We start from the raw sequence: 22235 nt of genomic DNA, 5'->3' as shown, positions 1-22235 counted from the left end.
TGACAAGAATAAACTATAAATTTTAATGTAGCTGGCGAAATATAGGGTCTGAGTATTTTCTAATTAATGTTGCTGCTGCTGCTGCATTTAATGGGCATCATGACTTTAAAGTGCTCCTCTGCGGCTGCTTCTGTTGTTGTTGTTGCTGCTGCTCCTGCTGTTGTTAAAGTTATCATGATTGTTGAAGTTGTCAGTTGTAGCTGTTATGGATATGTGTAAAAGAGAAACTAAGTGGAATGATTGTGAAGGAAATGAAGCAAGATGAAAACCGGAGCATGAAGGAAGAAGAGTAGACCAAGAGAGCAGATAAAATGAGGAAGAAGATAAGATGAATGGTGGAGGAAAAGGGAATCAAACGCAAGACGAGGGGGAAAGAAAGCAAATGAGAGGATGAGAAGGATATTCAACGAGAAGAGGAGGAGGAGGAGGAGGAGAAAGAGAGAGAGGTGGAAGAACAGTGAAATTACCTGATAAGAAAGGAAGAAGACAAGCTGAGTGATGGAGGAAAAGGGCATAAAGCGAAAGAGGAGGAGGAATGGAACTAGAAGAGAGGGGGAGAAAGGATTCAACGAGAAGACAGGAAGGAGGAGGAAAGAAGTGGAAGGGCAACGAAATTAGCTTCTTCGTTGGAAAATGAAATTTAAACTCTTAAGCAGGTTGCAAAAATGAACGATGGAGGAGGAGCAGGAGGAGCAGAAAGGAGTTCAATGGAAAACAAAAAGCAACAAACCTGTTGGTCCTTTCGTGGCTGTTTGGTTTAGCGAAGCTGTAACTAACAAAAGTATTCTGTCAGTTAAAATCAAGGATAGAACAGCAGGAGGAATGAGAAAACACCTTGGGGAAAAAGCTAAGAGAATAATATGATATTGTAATGAAACAAGAGTATTCTGGGGCCGAATCTAATTTTCCGCCAAAATACGATGTTGGCTAAGATTCAAGCTACACACTAAACAAAATCGAAGAAAGTTGTAAAGAAAAGACTCTACGGAATTCAGTCACTGCGTTTCACAAAATGTCAATCCTTAAAAATACTCGTTTGAAACTAAAGCATTCGGGGGCCGAATGCTAATCGCCAGCCAAAATATGTTGTTGGTTAAGAAACACCCTTCCTGCAAAACAATTATGAAGACAATTCTTAAAACTCTGCGGAATTCACTCACTGCTTTACACAAAAAAGCCCCACATGAAAAAATATATATGGTGGCTGGCTATTGATTGTCCTTCATCAAGGTCTCATTAAAAGTTATGAAGTTATATTCCATATCACACACACACACACACACACACACACACACACACACACACACACACACACACACACACACACACACACACACACACACACACACTATATCGCCTCACCTTGCTAAAGCTGGGCGATACATATAAGGCGTCTTTGATCAAAACCTCAACAGAAACAATAGACTTCCGCACATCCACATAGTTGTCATTCCCTGATGGTATGGTGAACATTGGTTCACAACTTTTCGAAATATTTTGGCAACACACACACACACACACACACACACACACACACACACACACACACACACACACAAACTATATCGCCTTGCCTTGCCAAAGGCGAGCGATAATAACGTCCTTCCACCTCTCTCTCTCTCTCTCTCTCTCTCTCTCTCTCTCTGACACTGGCAGAGATGGTAAGGTTGAAGCGTCTCCTGATTCTAGAAAATAAATAATTTCCGACCACAGAGGGTATGTGCAGTGACAATTATAAACAACATCTGAGGTTAGGGGTGTGCGAGGAACTTCACTTGGTTGACATGATGAGACTGCTGCGGTTACGTGGCGTGAAACAGCATCTGCAGCTACATTTGATTTACCATGCACATAATCAAAAATTGTGTTGAAGTCTTGGATAATAACTGGCCATTGTGCTAGACGTCCAGTATGACTTCTTCCTTTGAATAAATCACAAAGTGGGTGATGATCTGTTTCGATAGGAACTGGATATTAATATATAGATTTTGTCTCCGAAATGTTTGAGAGACCAAACAACTGCTAAAGCCTCCCAATCAGTAACGCTCTAGTTACGTTAAATGGCATTATGGGCACGACTAGCATACGCTATTACACGTTTCGTTTTTGCATGATCGATTTGCATCAATACTGCACCAGTTCCCACTCCAGATGCGTCTGTACAAAGAAGAAATGATTTCTTATAATCAGGGAATGCCAGGACTGGGGCATTAGTAAGTGCTGTCTTCAGTGTTTCAAAAGAATGAGAATGATCATAAGTACAAACAAAATGTTAAATTTTCTTAAGAAATTTCGTCAGAAGAGTTGCGATTTGTGCATAACCTTGAATAAATCGCCGATAGTAGCCACTCAGTGCAAAGAAACTCCTTACGTCATCAGTACTTATAGATTGTGGGAAGTCAGAAACTACCTTAACTTTCTCATTTGAGGGATGAATTCTTTCAGCTTCAACCACACGTCCAAGAAATTTAATTCTCTTACGCAGAAAGTTGCGTTAACTGAGCTTAACCTTTAAACCTGCCATTTGCAGGCAACTAAAAACCTGCAGTAGCTTGGTAAAATGTTCAGAGATTGACTTACGACGATAATGTAATCTAGATAACAAAAAGAGAATGACTGATCATACCACTGAATACAGAATAGATATGCCTCATGAATAGTGATCGAGCATTTATAAGACCAAAGACACGTCTTCTAAAATGATAGTGGCCAGAAGGGATACTGAATGCAGTTATAAGGCGAGACGGCTCTTCCATTTCTATTTGCCAGTAGCCACTACGTACGCCAATCGAGGTGAAAACAACGTTATTCTCGCCAGGTGATTCCGTGTAAATCTGTTAAAACTGGTAATAGGTATCGATCGTGTACACTGACAGAGTTTACGATAGTCAACTACGAGCCTAAATTCACCACCTTCCTTGCGGACTAGGAAAAGCCAACCATTCCATGGACTGACGGAGTGTTCAATGATGTCCTGATTTAGCATATCATGTACTGCCTTGTCTTTTTTTTTTTTTTTTTTTTTTTTTTTTAAGATACTGGGTAATCTATATACCGGGACATTAACAGGTTGAGTGCCGGGAATCAACTCATTATTATGCTTAATTATAACAGTCTTACCCATAGGTTCACCAGGTAAAGTCACAACATCTCTATAGGTCTGCCAAAGATTTATTATTTGTTCTATATACTGAAGGAAGTCGCCCAGATTTACTGTCAAGGTGAGATTAGCTGAAGGAGTCGTAGCAGAAACCATAGAGTTGTCAGTGGTATATACACCAAGTAATTTATCATCCTAAGTAGTTACAGAGAATGGTATATCCTGACACATCTTTACGGGTGATGGGTATACCGGGATATCGCCAATCTTCGTATCACTTAAAGTTTTAGTGGAGCATTTGTTACATTTAATAAGTAAAGATAACACAAATCATCCTTCAGCACGGAACACAATGCTGGCTTATATGTTAAACTATTCACACAACGCGCCTCAGGTATGGTTAATTCATTCACTCATTCTTTCGCACCTACAACACGAGCGGAGACTTTCGTGAATTCGCCTATCTATCTATCTATTGCCAGACGCCTCAATCCCGTACGGGGTGGCCACAAACAAATCGCCTCCACGTCGTCCTGTCCTCCACCATTTCACTGCCCTGCTCCCAACTCACACACCCCTCTCTCATATACCTCTCCACCCCATTCCTCCATCTCATCCTCGGCCTCCCTCTCCCTCTTCCCCCTCCACTTTACTCACATACACTCTCCTCGCCAGTCTCTCACCCTCCATCCTCTCCACATGGCCAAACCACCTCAGTGTGTTCCTCCTAACGCTTCCTATCACATCCACATCCACACCACAATGCTCCTTTATATTCTCATTTGTCAGCCCGTCTCGCCACGTGACTCCACAGGCTCCTCTTAAATAACTCATTTCCACTGTTCTCACTCTTGACTTGTGTCCTTGCAACAACGTCCAAGCTTCACTTCCATACGTAAGAGTTGATATCGCAATAATGTAATGTAGTAACTTTTTCACTTTCATGCTCACTTCCCTGTTTCTTATCACTGCTTTCAAGGAACCAACAACCTTTCTTCCCTGCTGTACCCTTTCAAGCACTTCACCCTCCAAACTTCCATCCTTACTCATGACACTACCCAAGTACTTAAACGTACTCACATTTTCCATTTCCTCACCATCCAACCTCACTGTACATTCATTGACGTCACCTGCCTCAAAGACCATCACTTTACTCTTCCCTACATTCACCTTTAGATTCCGTTTCTTACACACTCTCCAAAACTCATCCACCAAGCCTTGCTGCTCCCCTTCGTCTTCACTCAACAACACAGTATCATCTGCAAACAACAGTACAGGGAGTTTCCAAATACTACCCTCTCTCACCAGGACCACTCCAACATCCACTGCCCTACCTTGTACCTCTTTTCTTACCCCATCCATGTACAGATTGAACATCCATGGAGACAGGACACATCTCTGTTTCAACCCATCCTTCAAAAAGAAATGTTCACTCCATTCACCATCCACACCTACTGCAGCCTTAGCACCATCATACATACTCTTCACAGCATTCAACAACGTCCCATCTACTCCATATAATCTTAATACTTTCCACAATCCTTGTCTATCCACCCTGTCGTATGCTTTCTCCAAATCCATGAAAGCCGCATACAACTTCTTTCCCTTCTCTAGAAACTTTTCCACTAATGATCTAAGAATGACTATCTGATCTACACAACCTCTTCCCTTCTTAAAGCTTCCCTGTTCTTCTCCAACTAATTCCTCTGTTCTTTTCCTTACTCTGTCAATAAGTATCCTACCATACACTTTTCCTGTTACACTAAGATGACAAATGCCCCTGTGATTTCCACACACTTCTTTCTCTCCTTTTCCTTTGTACAAGGGAATCGTCAATCTTTGTATCACTTTAAGTTTTAGTGGAGCGTTTGTTACATTTAATAAGTAACGATAACACAAAGTATCCTTCAGCACGGAACACAATGCTGGCTTGTATGTTCACACAACACGCCTCAGGTAACGTTAATTCATTCACTCCTTCTTTCGCACCTGCATCACGGGCGGAGACTTTCGTGAATTCGTGTGGCAGCAAAATTGTCCCCCATTTTGTCACTGCTCGTTTCTTCTCTCCGTGTTGCTAATTGCCATTCAGAGTATTTGAGGCAGTTAAAATGAGACGTAGATGTGTCAGCCATTGTGTCACTGTTAGAGGGGGCATCATGAGAAATGAGCAAATGATTCTCATTGTTCTCTACTGTGGTGGTGGTTAAGGTAGACTGTGTGACTGAATGTACAGTGCTTGTGAAAGGACAGGGTGTAGGCAGTTTATGCCTGATGACAAAGTCCTTGTACATCATTACTACCTCAAGCAGGTACTAATTCAATAGAAAGTTGAACCATGGTGTCAGTACCAATTAAAAACTCTGCAGGATACTGGAGTTTGTTTGTGGGATAAAACTCAGCTGTGAAAGGCTTTATTAATTCATCAAGTTATATCTCAAGAGAAACCTTGCCCTTCACATAAAATTCTGAGCCGTCAACACCAGAGAGACGAATGTCAGGCAGCACAAAGATCCAGATCCGTCTGATCCTTTCTTTAATACTGTTTAGGGAGAGCTCTGTTAAGCTCATCATAGATCCAGAGTCCATAAAAATTATGTAGGGAGTACTTCAGCTTTACCTACTATAACTAACTAAGCGAGTCAGAGGCCAATTTGGCGAATGGGGAGCTCAGAATTTTGTGTCATTATGGATAATTCTGTTGGCTCTGGGGAAAGTTTTGCCCCGACTTTGCATTGGCAAGGGCACGCATTTGCTGGTGGAATGACAATGGCTTTTATGATAAGTACAGTACTTATTCTTGAATGATGGTGAAGGTGATCTACTATCACGTCTGTGTCCTCGTTCATCTCATAGTCCCTGTTCGTTTACTGTACCAACAAACGGTCTTCGTTCTGCTAGTAGATCCGGGTCTAACCTGAGAGAAACTACTTTGTGATGCAGGTCTGGCACCTGACATGGTTGGTGAACGTGGTGTGACGTTTTGTTTGCTGACCGAAAGTGAGACGTGTTCCTGACCTTGTGGCTGCAAAGACCATGCAGCGCTAGGGAGAGGGTGAGCTTGGTGTATTGTCTGAGAAGATATGACACTGAGTTTTTCTTCTATCTCTACAGCTAACATGGTTATGTCATCCTTTGGAGAAAACTGGATCTCTAAGGGTGCATCTAATTCATTCCTACTAAGACGATTTAAGAATCTGTGATAACCAAATAACGTTGCTACATTATTTAGTGTTAAATTTGTTTTTCCTTACCATCAATTTCTGTCCACGGATTGTTTCATAATGCCTTTGAAATTTCTATTTCTTTTGCTGTTGACACCACTGCCACTTCTAACAGCGTAATTTCTTCTGAAGGCGAGCTTATCTTGTTTCATGCTTATAATAAAATGTAAACGTTCTTCAAGCATCCTGCTCTCGTGAGGCAAAAAAAAAAAAAAATCTGCGAATTTGTTACAACATTCATCAAAGGAAATGAATTTATCAAAAAATTTGCAACAGACTGATGACCCGACTCGTGAGTAACCATCATCTAATCGCTCCAAAGGAAGGCGATTTTATTTCTGTCTGTTGTAAGTCCTTTGTTTGGGACAGCAGACAGGACTTCATTAATGAAATCATACATGCTAATTGCAAGATTCATTCCAGTGAATTTGGGATGCGATGCATCTTCCAAAACACTTGTTTGGGGGGCAGAAGGTAACTTCTCAGTTACCTTCTATTTCTAAAAATAGAAATAGAAGGTAACTGAGAAGTGTGTGATGTATTGGGGGTATGAAACCCAGCTGATCGAACTGTTTCTCTCGAATAAGTCTCTCTGTTTCTAAAACAAGAAAGATTGTTGTGTAAGATTTCGATCTTAGTGGGCTTTATTTCATCTCCGTAAGTATGTGTATCATCTTCAGATAAAATAATTTCTTAAAGTAAGGAAATGCTATTAGAAATGAACTGGAGAGAAAAAGTACAAGGGAAGTAGTAACCCACACGGTGCCAGTGCCATTTTAAAACGGTGTTACGCAACTGCGTGCTCAGTGCCAGTGCCATTTTAAAAAGTTATTTTTTCCAAAAATCATGGAGAGTGCAATTTTCAAACTAGACGCGCAAAAATTGGTGAAGATGTACCTCAACTCTTCCACCACCTTGCCTCAGGTGCTCAGGCCTATACACCCACATGCTGAGTCATCGCCCTCACTCTGCCTCACTCTGCTTGTACCACTCATGCTGTACAGTCATGTCTTGCCGCAGTCTATCTGACGAGGAGATTCAGGAGCTCCTGAAGGTGCCCTACACTGGCGAAAGCAACGTTGAAGATGACATGCAAGATAAGGATTTTGTGCAACCAGATGAAAATACTAGTGAGGAGGAAATACCCACACCAAGGAAATCCAGGTAGGTGGGGTATGCTAGTACCCGATGGATGAGGCCATTAACACGTCATCACCTAGCCCTACATGACGAGGAGAAGGATTCAGAGGAGGAAGTTGAGGCTTCTAGTATTCTTGGGTGGCTGGGGAAGCTGAGGATTTCCCCACGTGGGGTTGGAAGTGTTAGGAGGAAGAGAGGGAGATTTGGGAATATTCCACTGGCTGGGGACGCTGGTGAGGCATCTCATCTGCGCTATCCCTCGCACCCACGTGACCCAGCCCGTAGATCCACTAATGGAAACGCCTATCTTTGGGAAAGTAATGGGGAGGAATTGGTTCCAATACATCCTGAGCTGACTGCATTTCTTTGACCAACTTGATCCTGCAAACGCAAACAACACGGACAGGATGAGGAGGATACGTGTGGTTTTCAATCATCTACGTGAGAAATTTCGTACCTCCTTTTCTCCCTACAGAGACCTCGTCATAGACGAGAGTCTTGTGCTATGGAGAGGTAATATTGCCTTCAGGCAATATATACCCAGCAAAAGGCACAGGTTTGGTTTCAAAATCTTCGTGATGTGCGACTGTAAGACTGGGTATGTGCAGGACATAGTTCTGTACACAGGTGTTCAGACGGACATCGTCGAAGATCGAACCTTGGGACTGCCTGGGGCTGTGGTGAAGATGATGATCAATGCGTACCTTCATCGTGGGCACGTCCTGTATCTGGACAACTGGTACACAAGCCTCCTTCTGGCCAGGTACCTTCACCTGCAGGAGACAGGTGTGTGTGGCACTGTGAAAAAGAGCCACAAGCACATGGTGAAGGTGGGGAGGAAGTTGCAAAGTAACGAATTTGTCTTTTACAAGGTCAATAACATCCTTGCAACAGCCTGGCATCACAACACAGAAGTCTTCCTCCTCTCGTCTATACACAAGCCACTCGTACACTGCACCGACAGCATTGACTACAGGACAGAAGGGCAGCACCACGCCTGGAAACCAGAACCTGTCTTGGCCTACAGTGTGAATATGCGATAGGTAGATGTTACGGGGTTTTTAAAATAAATGCAATTATTAAAGGATAATTCTCAATAATACTGAAGAGCAGGGACAATGAATTGTCTTGCTAAATCAAGCAATGATTACTTTATGCCGGCCCGCTTCGCCAACTCTCCCAGAACGAGAATTTACAAACTTTCTCAACAGTACACAGCAGAGACTAATTACTCACAAGTGCTGTTTATTAGTACTGTTAGCCTCTGGAAAAAGTGACTTCATCCCTGACAATAAATAACTAATACTATCAATGATATCAGGTTCTTGCTGATCTGTTAACTCCTAGAAGGCACAACGGATTTTAAGCTTAATACAACAAGACTGGCCTAAATACCAGTTATGAATAGCCAAGCGTTTATGCAAGCTAGGAGCTATAAGGGAAATAAGCTTAATTATGGAGAAATGAAACACGAGTTTACATTACATTAATATCAAAGAAAAAGAACTGTTAAATTTATTAATTACAAAGGAACAAATTCAACATTACATCTCAAAGTGAATTCAAAATAATGAGATCGCACTCACTCGCTCACTCAGAAGCTAACCTCTTAAACCTAGGAAAATACGAAAAAGAAATATTGTTCAATGTAGCGTATCACCAAGGAAGGGTGGGAGCCTGGAGAACTGTAGTCTAGTGGAGTCTGGATGCTAGAAGACCCCTCTCACTCTCATTACTGGAGCACAGAACCACACTCCGTCGTGACAGACAAAAGACTGATTCAAATACGATGCGTGTGGTACGATGCACAGGCCAGCTGGAAGAAGGCATGGCCAACGGTTGAGGCAAGCAGGGGCAAACTATATAGAAACAATAATATCGCTCAGTAGAGCACTTAATGATGTGCATTAGAACAGTCACTTTTGACACAGTGACGAATGTTTTGAAAAAAGTATACCATCGAAATGGAGAGAGAAACGGCTCACTGAACGATACACAGTGAGTTTTCCACTAATAGTTCGTGGTTTCTCACAAAAGGAAAATGTCGCGAATTTGATTCGTGACATTACGCCCCTTCAAAATAAAAATTTTTCCTTATGGGAAACAATTTGTGGATATATATATATCTACACATCCTAACTCAGTCACACAAGATTCACACTGTGGTGCGTGTGTTATCCTGCTACAGGAGAAAATCACTATCGCCAATGAGCGTAAAAACCTCGTATTTACGTTAATAGAGGCAAGCTTGAGGGAAAAAAACTCCGTGACGACGGTGAAAATCCTGTACTCAGGTCAAACTGAGCGAAAGTTCGCTACATTTACACTGACAACTAATTGTTGTGTAGCGTGGTGTATGCGATACACGGTGTAGGTGTGACAGTTGTAGTGTAACTGTACCTACGTGTAAAGTAATACAGTAAATATTAATAATATGGCGACGACGAAGGCAGAGGAGAAGAGGCGGCAGCGTACGGCAGACGATCAGCTGGCCCGCACAGCAAAACTTCTACACCCATCGCTGTACCTGCAAAATCAATTAGGGTGGAGCATCAAAAGTGTCAATGAGACAAAAATTCTTAATTCATTATAATTACTCTGCCTAGCAATCAGTACATGCTACGAAAGGTACGCTCTAGCTGAAAAATACGAGTGACAGCCTAAGCTGTCATTCGAGGTCGCCACTAATTTATTAGTTACATTATTAACCAGGAAACGTAGTCCCTGGACGCCGTTGGTCTCGAGGACTCGTGTAGTTTACTGGTTAAACTTAACTCTACACTTACGATTAGTGTCGGCAAGTCGAGAATCCTTATGCAAACTCAGGCTCATGTGTCCTCAGACACAGCCTCGGACTGTACATGGGTCCTCAACCTCTGCCTTAACCTAGTGCCTATATTAATATCGGGGAGCTGAGAATCCCTGTGCAAACTCGGACTCGTGTGTCTGCAGACACAGCCTCGGGTCGCCTCTGTGGAGTTCTCTCTCGAACTTCCCTCTTAACCTACAGTACTTATATTAATATCGGGGAGCTGAGAATCCTTGTGCAAACTCGGGCTTGTGTGTCCGCAGACACAGCCTCGGACTGCACACAGGTCCTCAAACTTCCCCCTTTTAGCCTACAGTACACATGTAAATACAATATCGGGGCAGCTGAGAATCCTTATGCAAACTCGGGCTCGTGTGTCCGCAGACACAGCCTCAGGTCGCCTCTAAGGGTTCTCAAACTTTCCCCCCTTAAACTACGGAACACATGTACGTACAGGCCCTGGACATACTGTGTCCTGTGGGGCCAACAAGTAAGATGTCAGGTCTACACTTTTAACTGGGAACCAGGCTGGTCCTTGGATTACTCAAATCTCTGAGGACGCCTATCTTATGGAACCCAGCATACAACAGTTGCCCATGTTAGTCAGCAGTTAGCAGGCGAGACATCAGGTCTGCACCTACGTTATCACTTCCCTTGATGTATCTCACAACAAGGTTAAACTGCTGTGAATACAGTGTCCAGTGTGTCAATCTTGCATTAGCCGTCTTGGTCGTACTAAGACTAGTGAGTGGCACATGATCAGTTTCCAGAGTGAATGGTGCCCCAAACAAATAATAATAATATTTTTTAACACCATCAACCACAGCCAAGAGTTCCTTCTCAACAGTACTGTAATTCCTCTTAGCGGGTTTTAACCTACGGCTGTGATATGCCACTGGGAAGATTCCACCTTCCAATTCCTGCATCAATACGGCACCTACTCCATCTTGTGAAGCATCAGTGCGCAATATGAAAGGTTTATTGGAATCAGGAAACTGCAAGATAGGCTCCTTGCATAGCATATTCTTGAGGGTGGCAAAAGATCTCTTTTGCGCTTCTCCCCATCTGATGGTGTTTGGAGCATGTTTCCGTAGCATCTCGTACAACGGCTGAGCAATGAGGGCAAAGTTGGGGACAAAACTTTTATAATACCCCACTAGGCCGAGGAATGCCCTAACCTGTTTCTTGGTCACGGGTCTTGGGGCTTCCTTAACCTTTCTAATCTTATCACCCTGACACCTGCAGTGATTGTTGCCAACGATATGTCCAAGGAACTCCACCTCACTGTGCACAATTTTACACTTGGTAGTCTTCACAGTCATGTTGAAACTCTGGAGTCTACTGAAAACGACTTCCAAGAGTCTGAAGTGCTCCTCAAATGTGGCAGAATGAATGAGAACATCGCCAACCAACATTTCTACTCCTACAATACCATGGAGCACTTGTCTCATGGCACGATTAAATACTGCTGGGGAATTGGTAAGTCCAAACGGTAGGACTTTATACTGGTACAACCCCCTAGGAGTAGCAAAGGCAGTGAACTGACGGCTCTCAGGATGAAGGGGAATCTGGAAGAATCCCTTCGCTAGATCGAGCTTCGTGAAATATCGTGACCCTGCCAGCTTGGAGAAGATGGCAATATGGTCACCCATTGGCTCAGCATCCACTTTGGTGATTGCATTTAGCCTCCTATAATCGCCACAAATCCTGACTCCACCATCTTTCTTGCAAACTACTACCATCGGACTACAGTAGGGAGATGAGGACTTTTCGATAATGCCTGCAGTCTCCATGTCGGCAATTTCCTTGTCAACTGCGTCCTGTAGTCGCATGGGAATCGGATATGGCTTAACCTTTATGGGAGCATTGCTGGTCAACTCAGTTTTATGACACGCAACCTTTGCAAGTCTAGGTTGGTCTGAGAAGACATCAGCATACTGACAGAGCAGTGACCTTAAGGCATTTTGGTCTCCTACTGATAAGTCAGGGTTAAGTAGGACATCTCTGACAGTCAACTCCTGGTGAGACTGAACAGTTAAGGGCTCATCATCATGGTCATCAGCTGGGATCACTGAAGCTGCCCCAATTCGTTCCAGTGGCTGGTCACTGTCATCAGCCACTCGTAGGCCAGCCTCCTTGGGGTTTGACTCATGATAAGCCTTCAACATGTTAACATGGAACCTCTTACGAAGATTCCCCATCTGAATTACATAGTTGAGGTCTGAGATGTGCTCAACTATGTCATATGGACCCCTCCACTGTGCTAACAACTTGTTCTGGGCAGTGGGGAATAATACCAAGCATTTATCGCCTGGACTAAACTTCCGAAGCTTTGCCTTCTTATCGTAATAAGCCCTTTGAACTTCACACGCCTTGTTCAGTTCTTCCTTAGCTAACTCGCACGTCGACTGGAGGCGGTCAGCCAAATGAAGGACGTAGGTGTAGGTGGTCTTGACTTCAGAGTCGGGTTCTTCATTGTCCCATAACTCACGAAGGACTTGAAGTGGGCCCCGGACCGACCTTCCATACACCAGTTCAAAGGGTGAAAATTTCAATGAATGCTGTGGAACTTCTCGATAAGCAAATAGAAGAGGAGCAACGAACCGCGGCCATTCCTTTGGCTGTTCGGCGGTCATGCACCTCAACATGTTCTTGAGAGTCCAGTTGAACCTCTCACACAACCCGTTACACATGGGATGATACGGTGTAGTCCGTAAGCCTCGGATGGACAGCAACCTGAATGCTTCGTTCATCATTGCTGACGTGAACTGCGAACCCCGGTCGCTTAAGACCTCCTTAGGGATACCTACACGACAGATCACTTCAATTAATGCCTCAGCAACAGTGACGGCCTCTATATTCTTAAGGGCCACGGCTTCAGGCCACCATGTGCTGAAATCAACAATAGTGAGGATATACTTTGATCCATCACTAGCCCTAGGGGAGATTGGCCCAACTATGTCAACTGCTACTCTCTCGAATGGTTCAGAGATTATGGGCATTGGTTTCAATGGCGCAGGACGGACACGTCCCCGGTCAGTGGTATGCTGACATACATTGCAGGAACATACGAGCCTCGTTATTTCCCGTCCCGTTCCTGGCCAGAAAAAGTCAGCATGGATGCGGTCAGAGGACTTCTTTTGACCCATGTGACCTCCCATCGCTGAACAATGACCTAATTCAAATACTGCTCGGCGATACTTTGCAGGAACAACAAACTGCAGTCGAACCTCACCCTGGGGTGTCTGTGACTCATGGTACAGCCGTCCTCGCTTACGAAGGAACCTGGCTTGTCCTCCCCGTGAATACTTAATCACTTTACCCTCCAGCTTCTTATGCACTGAGGCAAGTGTTGAGTCAGTCTGTTGGTCTTGGACAACATCTTGACTACGAATCAGATCTTGCGGCGTTGCGATGGTCAACGGAGTGACGCAGTTTGGAGCCTTGGCCATGGCTCATGTTACCACAGCAGCCGAAGTTTGAGTAGCAACATCTACGGCGCAACTATTTTTGACGCCAGGTATGTTGCCTATAATGAGGTCAAATAAAGGTTCTGGCATGACAACTGCAGCTGTCAGGCCAGTGAAAAATGGAGACGCCACGTGGATACGTGCCTCAGGGAACAGTCTCACTGATCCATCAATAAGTCTAACTTGGATCTGTCGACCTGTATACTCATCAGACCGAACTAAGCTCTGCTTAACAGAGCAACCTGAGGAACCATTATCCCTCAGAACATTTACAGAAACACCTCCCACAAACCTTGGCTGAACGAGAAGGGCAGTGTTGCTGGTGGAAGGGTGGAAGGGTCTGAGGATGTAGCAGCCAGTCATTCATGAGATTGCGGAACAACCGATGCAGCAAACGTGGCGCCCTGAGAACTAGGTGTCTGAGGAGTCGTACTCACCATCTGAGGAGGCGGAGCATTGACCACCTGAGGAGGAGAGTTCATGTTTGGAGGGGGACTCGTGAACTGTTGGGAAGTACCTGTACTGGTAGAGATGGCACCACCGTGTGCTTGTCGTGGAATGAAGGCTGCGTTTGCCTCCTGCCTCCGATACACTGATTGACCTGACTGAGGGTTACGTGGCTTGTCCTTGTATTGCTGCTGCTGCTTGGGGAACTGCTGCTGGTTGGGGTGCTTGTTGCATCGCTTCCAAGCAGGCTGCTGTGTATTTTGCCCCTGGTCCTTCTGCGATTTGCTTGGACCTTGGCCATTACTCTGAGAACGGCCTTGGTGCTGGGATTCAGTCTGAGACGGCTTCCCAGACTTAGCAGTATCTTTTCTGCTGTTCCAGTTTTTTTTTTTTTATGCGAGGAAGAAGGAACCAAAGGCCATGAGCCCGCAGTACAGTTCCCTCCAAGAGAAAAACAAAATACAATAGCGAGCCAAATTCAAGATCTGATTATTTTGAGATGCCTGGACACACTGCGTTTGAAAGACTGAAGATCATAGGCAGCAGGAAATACAGACAGAGGGAGACAGTTCCAGAGCTGACCTGTTGCATAAATGAAAGACTGGGAGTAATGGTTAACTCTTGCATTAGAGAGTTGGACAGAAAAGGGATGAGAGTTTGCTGCCAGACGGGTGCTACCCGCCCGTTGTAGAGGTGGAGGAATGCAAGCACAATTCAGAGGAGCAATGACCATTAAAGTAGCGATAGAAAAGAGATAAAGATGCAACAGTGCGGTGAAGAGACAGAGGTTGAAGGGAGTCAGTAAGAGGAGGAGAGTTAATGAGACGAAAAGCCTTTGACTCCACCCTATTGAGAAGAGCTGTATGTGGGGAGCCACCCCACACATGAAAGTTGTACTCCACACAGGGGTGGATAAAACCCCTGTATAGAGTCAACAATTGTGCAGGGGTAAAGAAAGAGCAGAGTCGGCTTAGACCACCCAATTTCTTGGAAGCAGATTTTACAAAGATGTAATATGATCTTTCCAAGATAAGTCCCGAGTAAATGAAACCCCAAGCATGTTCAAGGATGATGCAGGATTAAGCTGAATACTATTAGACATTAGTGGGTATACCTGTGGAAGATTTTTTCGGGTTGATAGGTGTAAGAACTGAGTCTTAGTTGCATTAAAAACAACCATATTATTTTTACCCCATTCAGAGATACGAGCCAAGTCAGACATTAGGTGTGCCATAGCCTAATCCCTTGTTTGTTGAAGTAACTGTTGAGATGGGCGTTGCGGGAACCGAATGGAAAGGTGAAGGGTGGAGTCATCAGCGTATGTGTGGATAGGGTTAGATGTACAGCTTAGAAGATCATTGATGAATAAAAGGAAGAGAGTTGGTGATAGGACAGAGCCCTGAGGAACACCACTGTTGATAGATCTAGGAGAAGAACGATGGCCGTCTACAACAGCGGCTATAGAACGACCAGAAAGGAAGCTAGTGATGAAGGCACAGATAGAAGGATAGAAACCGTAGGAGGGCAGTTTGGAAATTAAAGATTTATGCCAGACTCGATCGAAAGCCTTTGAGATGTCAAGTGCAATGGGAAAGCTTTCGCCAAAGTCCCGAAAGGAGGATGACCATGAGTCTGAAAGGTGTTTTGCTTACGAGTTTGATACCCGTAAGCAGTGAAATATGCGTCAGCCTTTTCCACCATTTGGCTGGCATCTTTCACCTGGCAGATCTTAAGCTGTGCTATGAGCTCAGCAGGCCATGACCTCTCTAGCTGTGTATGCAGCATAAGGTCAATTATCCCCTCACGCGTGGAAGGAGTTTCATCTTTCTCCATCCACTCATTTAAGTAATCAGTGAGATGGTCGAGGAACTGAACAGCTGTCTCCTTGTCTTGGAGACGAGCTTGCATGAACTGAACTTTGGCGTCGTCTACTGTGAGACCATATGCCTTAATGAGTGCAGCTTTCATCATCTCATACGTGAGATTGTCTCCACGAATTCTGAGGAGAATATCGAGGGCAGGGCCCTCAAATAAACTAAGAAATTGGAGCCGCTTAGCTGCCTCATCCAGTTGATACATGTCTGCCATGTCCTCAAAACGAGCTATGTATGGCTCGATTCACTCGCCTTCCTTGTTTGAAGGAAGCTTGATGCGTGGGGTCGCCAGGACATGTGTAGGAAGAGCGCTAGTGGAGCTTTGATTGGCTGCAGCAGATGTGCCTGAAGCCAAGGAATCTCACTTGAGTTTCAAAACCTCAAGCTCATGTTTTTCTCGTGCCTCATGTTCAGCACATTCATATTCACGTTGTTCCCGCTCGTATTCGCGTTGTTCTCACTCTTGTACTAGCTCAAGTTCGCGTTGTTTCTGCTCGTGTTCGCGCTGTTCTCGCTGGTATTCGCGCTCCTTTTTGCGTTCCTCACGCTGAATCTTACACTCTTCACGGGCATCATTCTCACGCTGCTGCTCCTGATTATGCCATGAGAGTATGTACTCTTTAATTTCCTGGGGCTCAGTAAGCCCCATGTCTTTGGCTTCCTGTAAAAATACGGTGGTAGCCATGTCGCTAATTTACTAAGCAAGCCGAAACTGAGTACTGACTGCTGCTTCGCAAACGAATGCTAATAACACAAGTAAAGAATACAGACACAAGCTAGTGGTGATCAATCTTATCTAGTTAACTGGCAAAGAATAAAGCAAAAATGCAAATGACTGGCAAGACTCAATAATTAACGCAATGGGTACGGTGACTACCCAGGAGTGAATAAAATCGTCTGGCGTTACCAGGAATGAAGTACTAAATAGAGTTAAGTACTCTATGGATTAATAAAGCAGAAATTCACTTGCTAAACTAACGGTAAACACCAGTAAGCTTGTGCCTATAAACTTTAATGATAAATACCTTAATATGAACGAGTGAGTATTATCTCGTGAATAGCTTTAGAGCTAGGAGTTATATCCTGGCGAGGTCGCCAATTGTCACGGGGTTTTTAAAATAAATGCAATTGTTAAAGGATAATTCTCAGTAATACTGAAGAGCAGGGACAATGAATTGTCTTGCTAAATCAAGCAATGATTACTTTATGCCAGCCCGCTTCGCTGACTCTCCCAGAACGAGAATTTACAAACTTTCTCAACATTACACAGCAGAGACTAATTACTCACAAGTGCTGTTTATTAGTACTGTTAGCCTCTGGAAAAAGTGACTTCACCCCTGACAATAAATAACTAATACTATCAATGATACCAGGTTCTTGCTGATGCGTTATCTCCTAGAAGGCACAACGGATTTTAGGCTTAATACAACAAGACTGGCCTAAATAGCAATTGTCAATAGCAAAGCATTTATGCAAGCTAGGAGCTATAAGGGAAATAAGCTTAATTATGGAGAAATGAAACACGAGTTTACATTACATTAAGCTCAAAGAAAAAGAACTGTTAAATTTATTAATTACAAAGGAACAAATTCAACGTTATATCTCAAAGTGAATTCAAAATAATGAGATCGCACTCACTCGCTCACTCAGAAGCTAACCACTTAAACCTAGGAAAATACGAAAAAGAAATACTGTTCAATGTAGCGTATCACCAAGGAAGGGTGGGAGCCTGGAGAACTGTAGTCTAGTGGAGTCTGGGTGCTAGAAGACCTCTCTCACTCTCACTACTGGAGCACAGAACCACACTCCGTCATGACAGACAAAAGACTGATTCAGATACGATGAGTGTGGTACGATATACAGGCCAGCTGGAAGAAGGCGTGGCCAACGGTTGAGGCAAGCAGGGGCGAACAATATAGAAACAATAATATCGCTCAGTAGAGCACTTAATGACGTGCATTAGAACGGTCACTTTTGAAACAGTGACGAATGTTTTAAAAAAAGTATACCATCGAAATGGAGAGAGAAACGGTTAACTGAACAATACACAGTGAGTTTTCCACTAATAGTTTGTGATTTCTCACAAAAGGAAAATGTCGCGAATTTGATTCGTGACAGTAGATCAGTCAGACACAATGATTTCCAGTGTGGATTGTGCCAGGCCTACGATGAAGTCGTACAAGAAACTATTCTTCCACCTCCTCGACATCAAAGTCCTAAATGTTCACCTGCTTCACGCTCAGGTAACCGGCATAAAGGAGACCTTTGAGGGCTATATTCATGAGCTGGTGTAGGAAATGCTGGAGGACTACTCAGAGGATAGGACTGCTGCTCGCCACTGCCACACCGCTGCAACACCTATCTGCCTCACCAGTTGCCACTTCCCCACGATCATCCCTCCCACTGAGACTCGTCAGAATCCACAGCGAAGTGTCATGTGTGTGCAAATTGCACCGCAAGACCACATACTCAGCGGAAGGACTCTAGGTATATGTGTGCACAATGCAACCTAGGTCTGTGCATCTATCCTTGCTTTGAGGAGTACCACACACTTCAAAACTATTGAGTAAGACAGTGAAACTCTCATGTAAATATTTTCTCATAAATGTAAGGACTGTATGTAGTGAAGTAATGTTGTTATCCTAAGTGTAAGACGATGTATTCACAGTGAGGCACTCAGAAATACTCTTATATTGTCAGTGTATGCTGAAGGCATGTTGTAAATAATTTACCATAAGTTTAAGTGCAGTACATAGTGAAGTAAAGTTGTACGTAAGTTACCGTAAATGTAAGACAAAGGATGCACAGTGAGAGAGATTCGTGACAGGTGACAGGTGTTGCAGTACTAAGTGATTCATATGGGAAAACAAGATGTTTTCTGTATGAAATCCAGTGAAAAAAAAAAAAAATGCCTATGAAGTGAACTAAAAAGTGTAAAAAACATTCCTAGACCTTCCCAGAGTAACGTTGGCCAGAATACCTGAGTTTACCTTCATAGAAAACGAGGTTATCTCTCACCTTCGCTGCAGTTCTTCTGGGAAACCACACCTGAGGGGCGGACTGGGGACTTCCAGAAAACGTACTTCTAGCCTCCGGTGATTCTTTTAATGGTCATATTCGTTTTTTTCACATCCAAATCTATCATTTTAGTTAAAAAAAAAAAAAAATCGAAAAATGGCCGGCACTGCCGTGCCATTTTATGTCTGGGGTGTCTGGGACGCGGTGGGTGAAGTGAGTGAATATAAGTGAAGGGATTCTTTTTTACTAAAATTAACAATCATGTACAGCAACAGTTGACAAGAGAGGGTTTTTATGTGCATGATATTTACAAATGAAGGATTCATTCATTCATTCATTCATTCATTGCCAGACGCCATGTATCCCAGACGGGGTGGCCAATGGCTTAGAGTTAATTGTTTTACAGGGAGGGGCACTAATCCTCCACCAACCCCACTTGACACGTAGGGATGCCAACAGCATCTGGTGTTCCCAGGGGGTCACCCATCCAAGTACTAACCAGACCCAAAGTTGCTTAACTTCGCTGATCGGACGGGAAGCGGTGTACTCAACGGATGAAAATTAATTAAAAAAAAAAAAAGTTTAGACATTAATCTAGGGAAGTTGTTTTTTTGTATACTGGTAGTAATTTAACAGTGTAAGAGCTGAGAAATAAAAAAGAAAAAATAATGTATTAAGATTACTGGTCCGGAGATAACAGAATTTTTACTGAATGGCTCTTAATCCCACCTATTTAAATAACATTTAGTGCAGGGCGTGGTGTGAGCTGCTATTGATAGCTGGTGGGAGGCAAAGAGGTCAAGTTGTTGGTCACCAGGTTTGACAATCAGCAGGATCCTGGCTCGAATGAACGTCTGATGACAGGTTTTGTGGCAGACAGCAGGGATGGCTGAGGGTTAGTGTTTTAGCAGAAGGCAGGCTTATTGATGGGTTTGGCAGCAGTCAGGTTTATTCACAGACTGATTCAGGCGAGCTTTGTTGGTGACAGATAGACTTGGCGACAGGATGGCTTATTGACGTCAGACTTGGTTGCAACAGATGACAGGCAGTCAGTATATAGGCTACTGGATTTGATGAAACTCCCTGTACTGTTGTTTGCAGATGTTACTGTGTTGCTAAGTGAAGATGAATGGGAGCTACAAGGTTTGGTGAATGAGTTTGGGAGAGTGAGTAAGAAACGGAATCTAAAGGTGAATGTAGGGAAGAGTAAAGTTATGGTATTCGAGAGAAATGAAGTCACTGAATGTACAGTGAGGTTGGATGAGGAGGAAATGGAAATTATGAGTGTGTTTAAGTACTTTGGTAGTGTGATGAGTAAGGATGGAAGTTTAGAGGGTGAAGTGCTTGAAATAGTACAACAAGGAAGGAAAAGATGCTGCTTCTTTGAAGGCAGTGATAAGAAACAGGGAAGTCAGCATGGAAGTGAAAAAGTTACTGCATGACAGTATTGTGATACCAACTCTAACGTATGGAAGTGAAGCTTGGACCTTGTTGGAGGGACACAAGTCAAGAGTGAGAGCAGTGGAAACGAGTTATTTGAGAGGAACATGTGGATTCACATGGAGAGAGAGCCTAACAAAAAGGAAGTGAAAGAGCAGTGTGGACGAGGATGTGATTGGAAGTGTTAGGAGAAACACACTGAGGTGGTTTGGCCATGTGGAGAGGATGGAGAGCTAGAGACCGATGAGGAGAGTGTGTGCGAATGAGATGGAGGGCGGAAGAGAGAGGGGGAGGCCAAGAATGAGATGGAGAGATTAAGTTGAGAGGTATATGAGAGAAGGGTGTGTGAGCTGGAAGCAGGGCAGTGAAATGGCAGGGAAAGGGCAACATGGAAGCGATTTGTTTGTGGCCACCCCTTGCCGGATTAAAGCATCTGGCAAAAGATAGATGGATAGATAGATATGATGGTAGACACACCAAAAATAAGGCATGTTATTGATCTCGCTGGTAATTTTCTCCCCCAGATCCCTGGTGTCACGAGAGGATGTGCGATTCTTGTCAAGAACCACATCCCACATTCGCCCATTGCACCTCTTTTTTTGTGGGGAGGGAGTCAAGGTGCAGGGCATCAACCTGCATCTTGCCACCACCTCCCTGAACATTTTCAACATTTACGGGAGCTGGGGTGGCACCCTTGATCTGGGTGAGATCGTGACACTTGTGGCTTCTGAGCCCACGCACATTGCTGGAGACCTTAATGCGCACCACTCTATCCTCTCCTCTCCCACCCCAGCCAACAAAGCTGGGAGGCACCTCGCCGAGACCCTTGAGGAAATTCCTGGTGTGTCCTTGTTAAATGACACCTCTGAACCAACACACGTTCGAGGTGGCAGATTGGACCTCTCACTTGCTACCTCTTCTCTCGCCAGAGACTCTGCGTGGTTCCTACACCGATACCTCACTACTGACCACTTTGGCATAGTGACGGAACTTAATGTGGCTGTCCCCACACTGCCGCCCCCCCCCCTCTCTCGGTGGAACCTACACAGAGCTCACTGGAGTGAGTATGAAGAAGCGATTTAGGAACATCTTAACTATGTCACGTCCCCTTGTTCCCTTGATGATCTCACCGAAGGTGTCACAAATGCTTTCAGACAGGCTGCCACTGACTCTATCCCCCTCTCCAAGCCCCCCCGCTCTCTCATCAGGGACCAATGGTACTATGACGTGGGAGTGCGGTGGCTTAACCATATACTCAACTCAGCCCGAAAAGCCTACAGGAGGGGGCCCTTAGACCTCACCAGGCAATACCTGGCTGCAGTGGCACGTCATGTCTCCAAGGAAAAGCAGCGCTTTTAGGAAGAGGCCTGGATACGATGGTGCAGATCTCTCGATTCACACTCCTCCCTGAAGGAGATGTGGACGAAGATCAGAAGAGTCTCTTGCAACAAACCGCCCAACCCCCCCTCTCATCCCGATCCTGCAGGAGAAGCAAACCGCCTGGCTGTCCTTTTTGCCAACAGAACCTCTCCTGACATCCTTCCCCAATCAATTAGAGATGAGCAGGTGCGCCTGGGGGGCCCCAGAAGGGACACCACAGACGCGGCCTGCTCCCGCCCTGATGCCACTGATTGCCTTTTCACCCGCAGGGAATTGGAGAGCGCTCTCCACAGCAGAAAGGACACAGCTCCTGGGGCAGACGGCCTCACCTAC

The 22235-nt window shown here is 44.3% G+C and overlaps 1 pseudogene; it reads right to left on the bottom strand.

Annotated features, from left to right (window-relative positions):
• Positions 1-19532: 19532 nt before the first annotated feature.
• LOC145399895 (5S ribosomal RNA) lies at positions 19533-19648 on the bottom strand (annotated as a pseudogene).
• Between the last annotated feature and the right edge of the window lie 2587 nt (positions 19649-22235).

The sequence above is a fragment of the Coenobita brevimanus genome, chromosome 50 (assembly GCF_032717465.1).
Source record: "Coenobita brevimanus isolate Jiangsu-jjx chromosome 50, ASM3271746v2, whole genome shotgun sequence".
NCBI classification, from domain to species: domain Eukaryota; kingdom Metazoa; phylum Arthropoda; class Malacostraca; order Decapoda; family Coenobitidae; genus Coenobita; species Coenobita brevimanus.
Note: the sequence above shows the minus strand (reverse complement) of the source record. Positions and strands in the feature narration are given on the sequence as shown.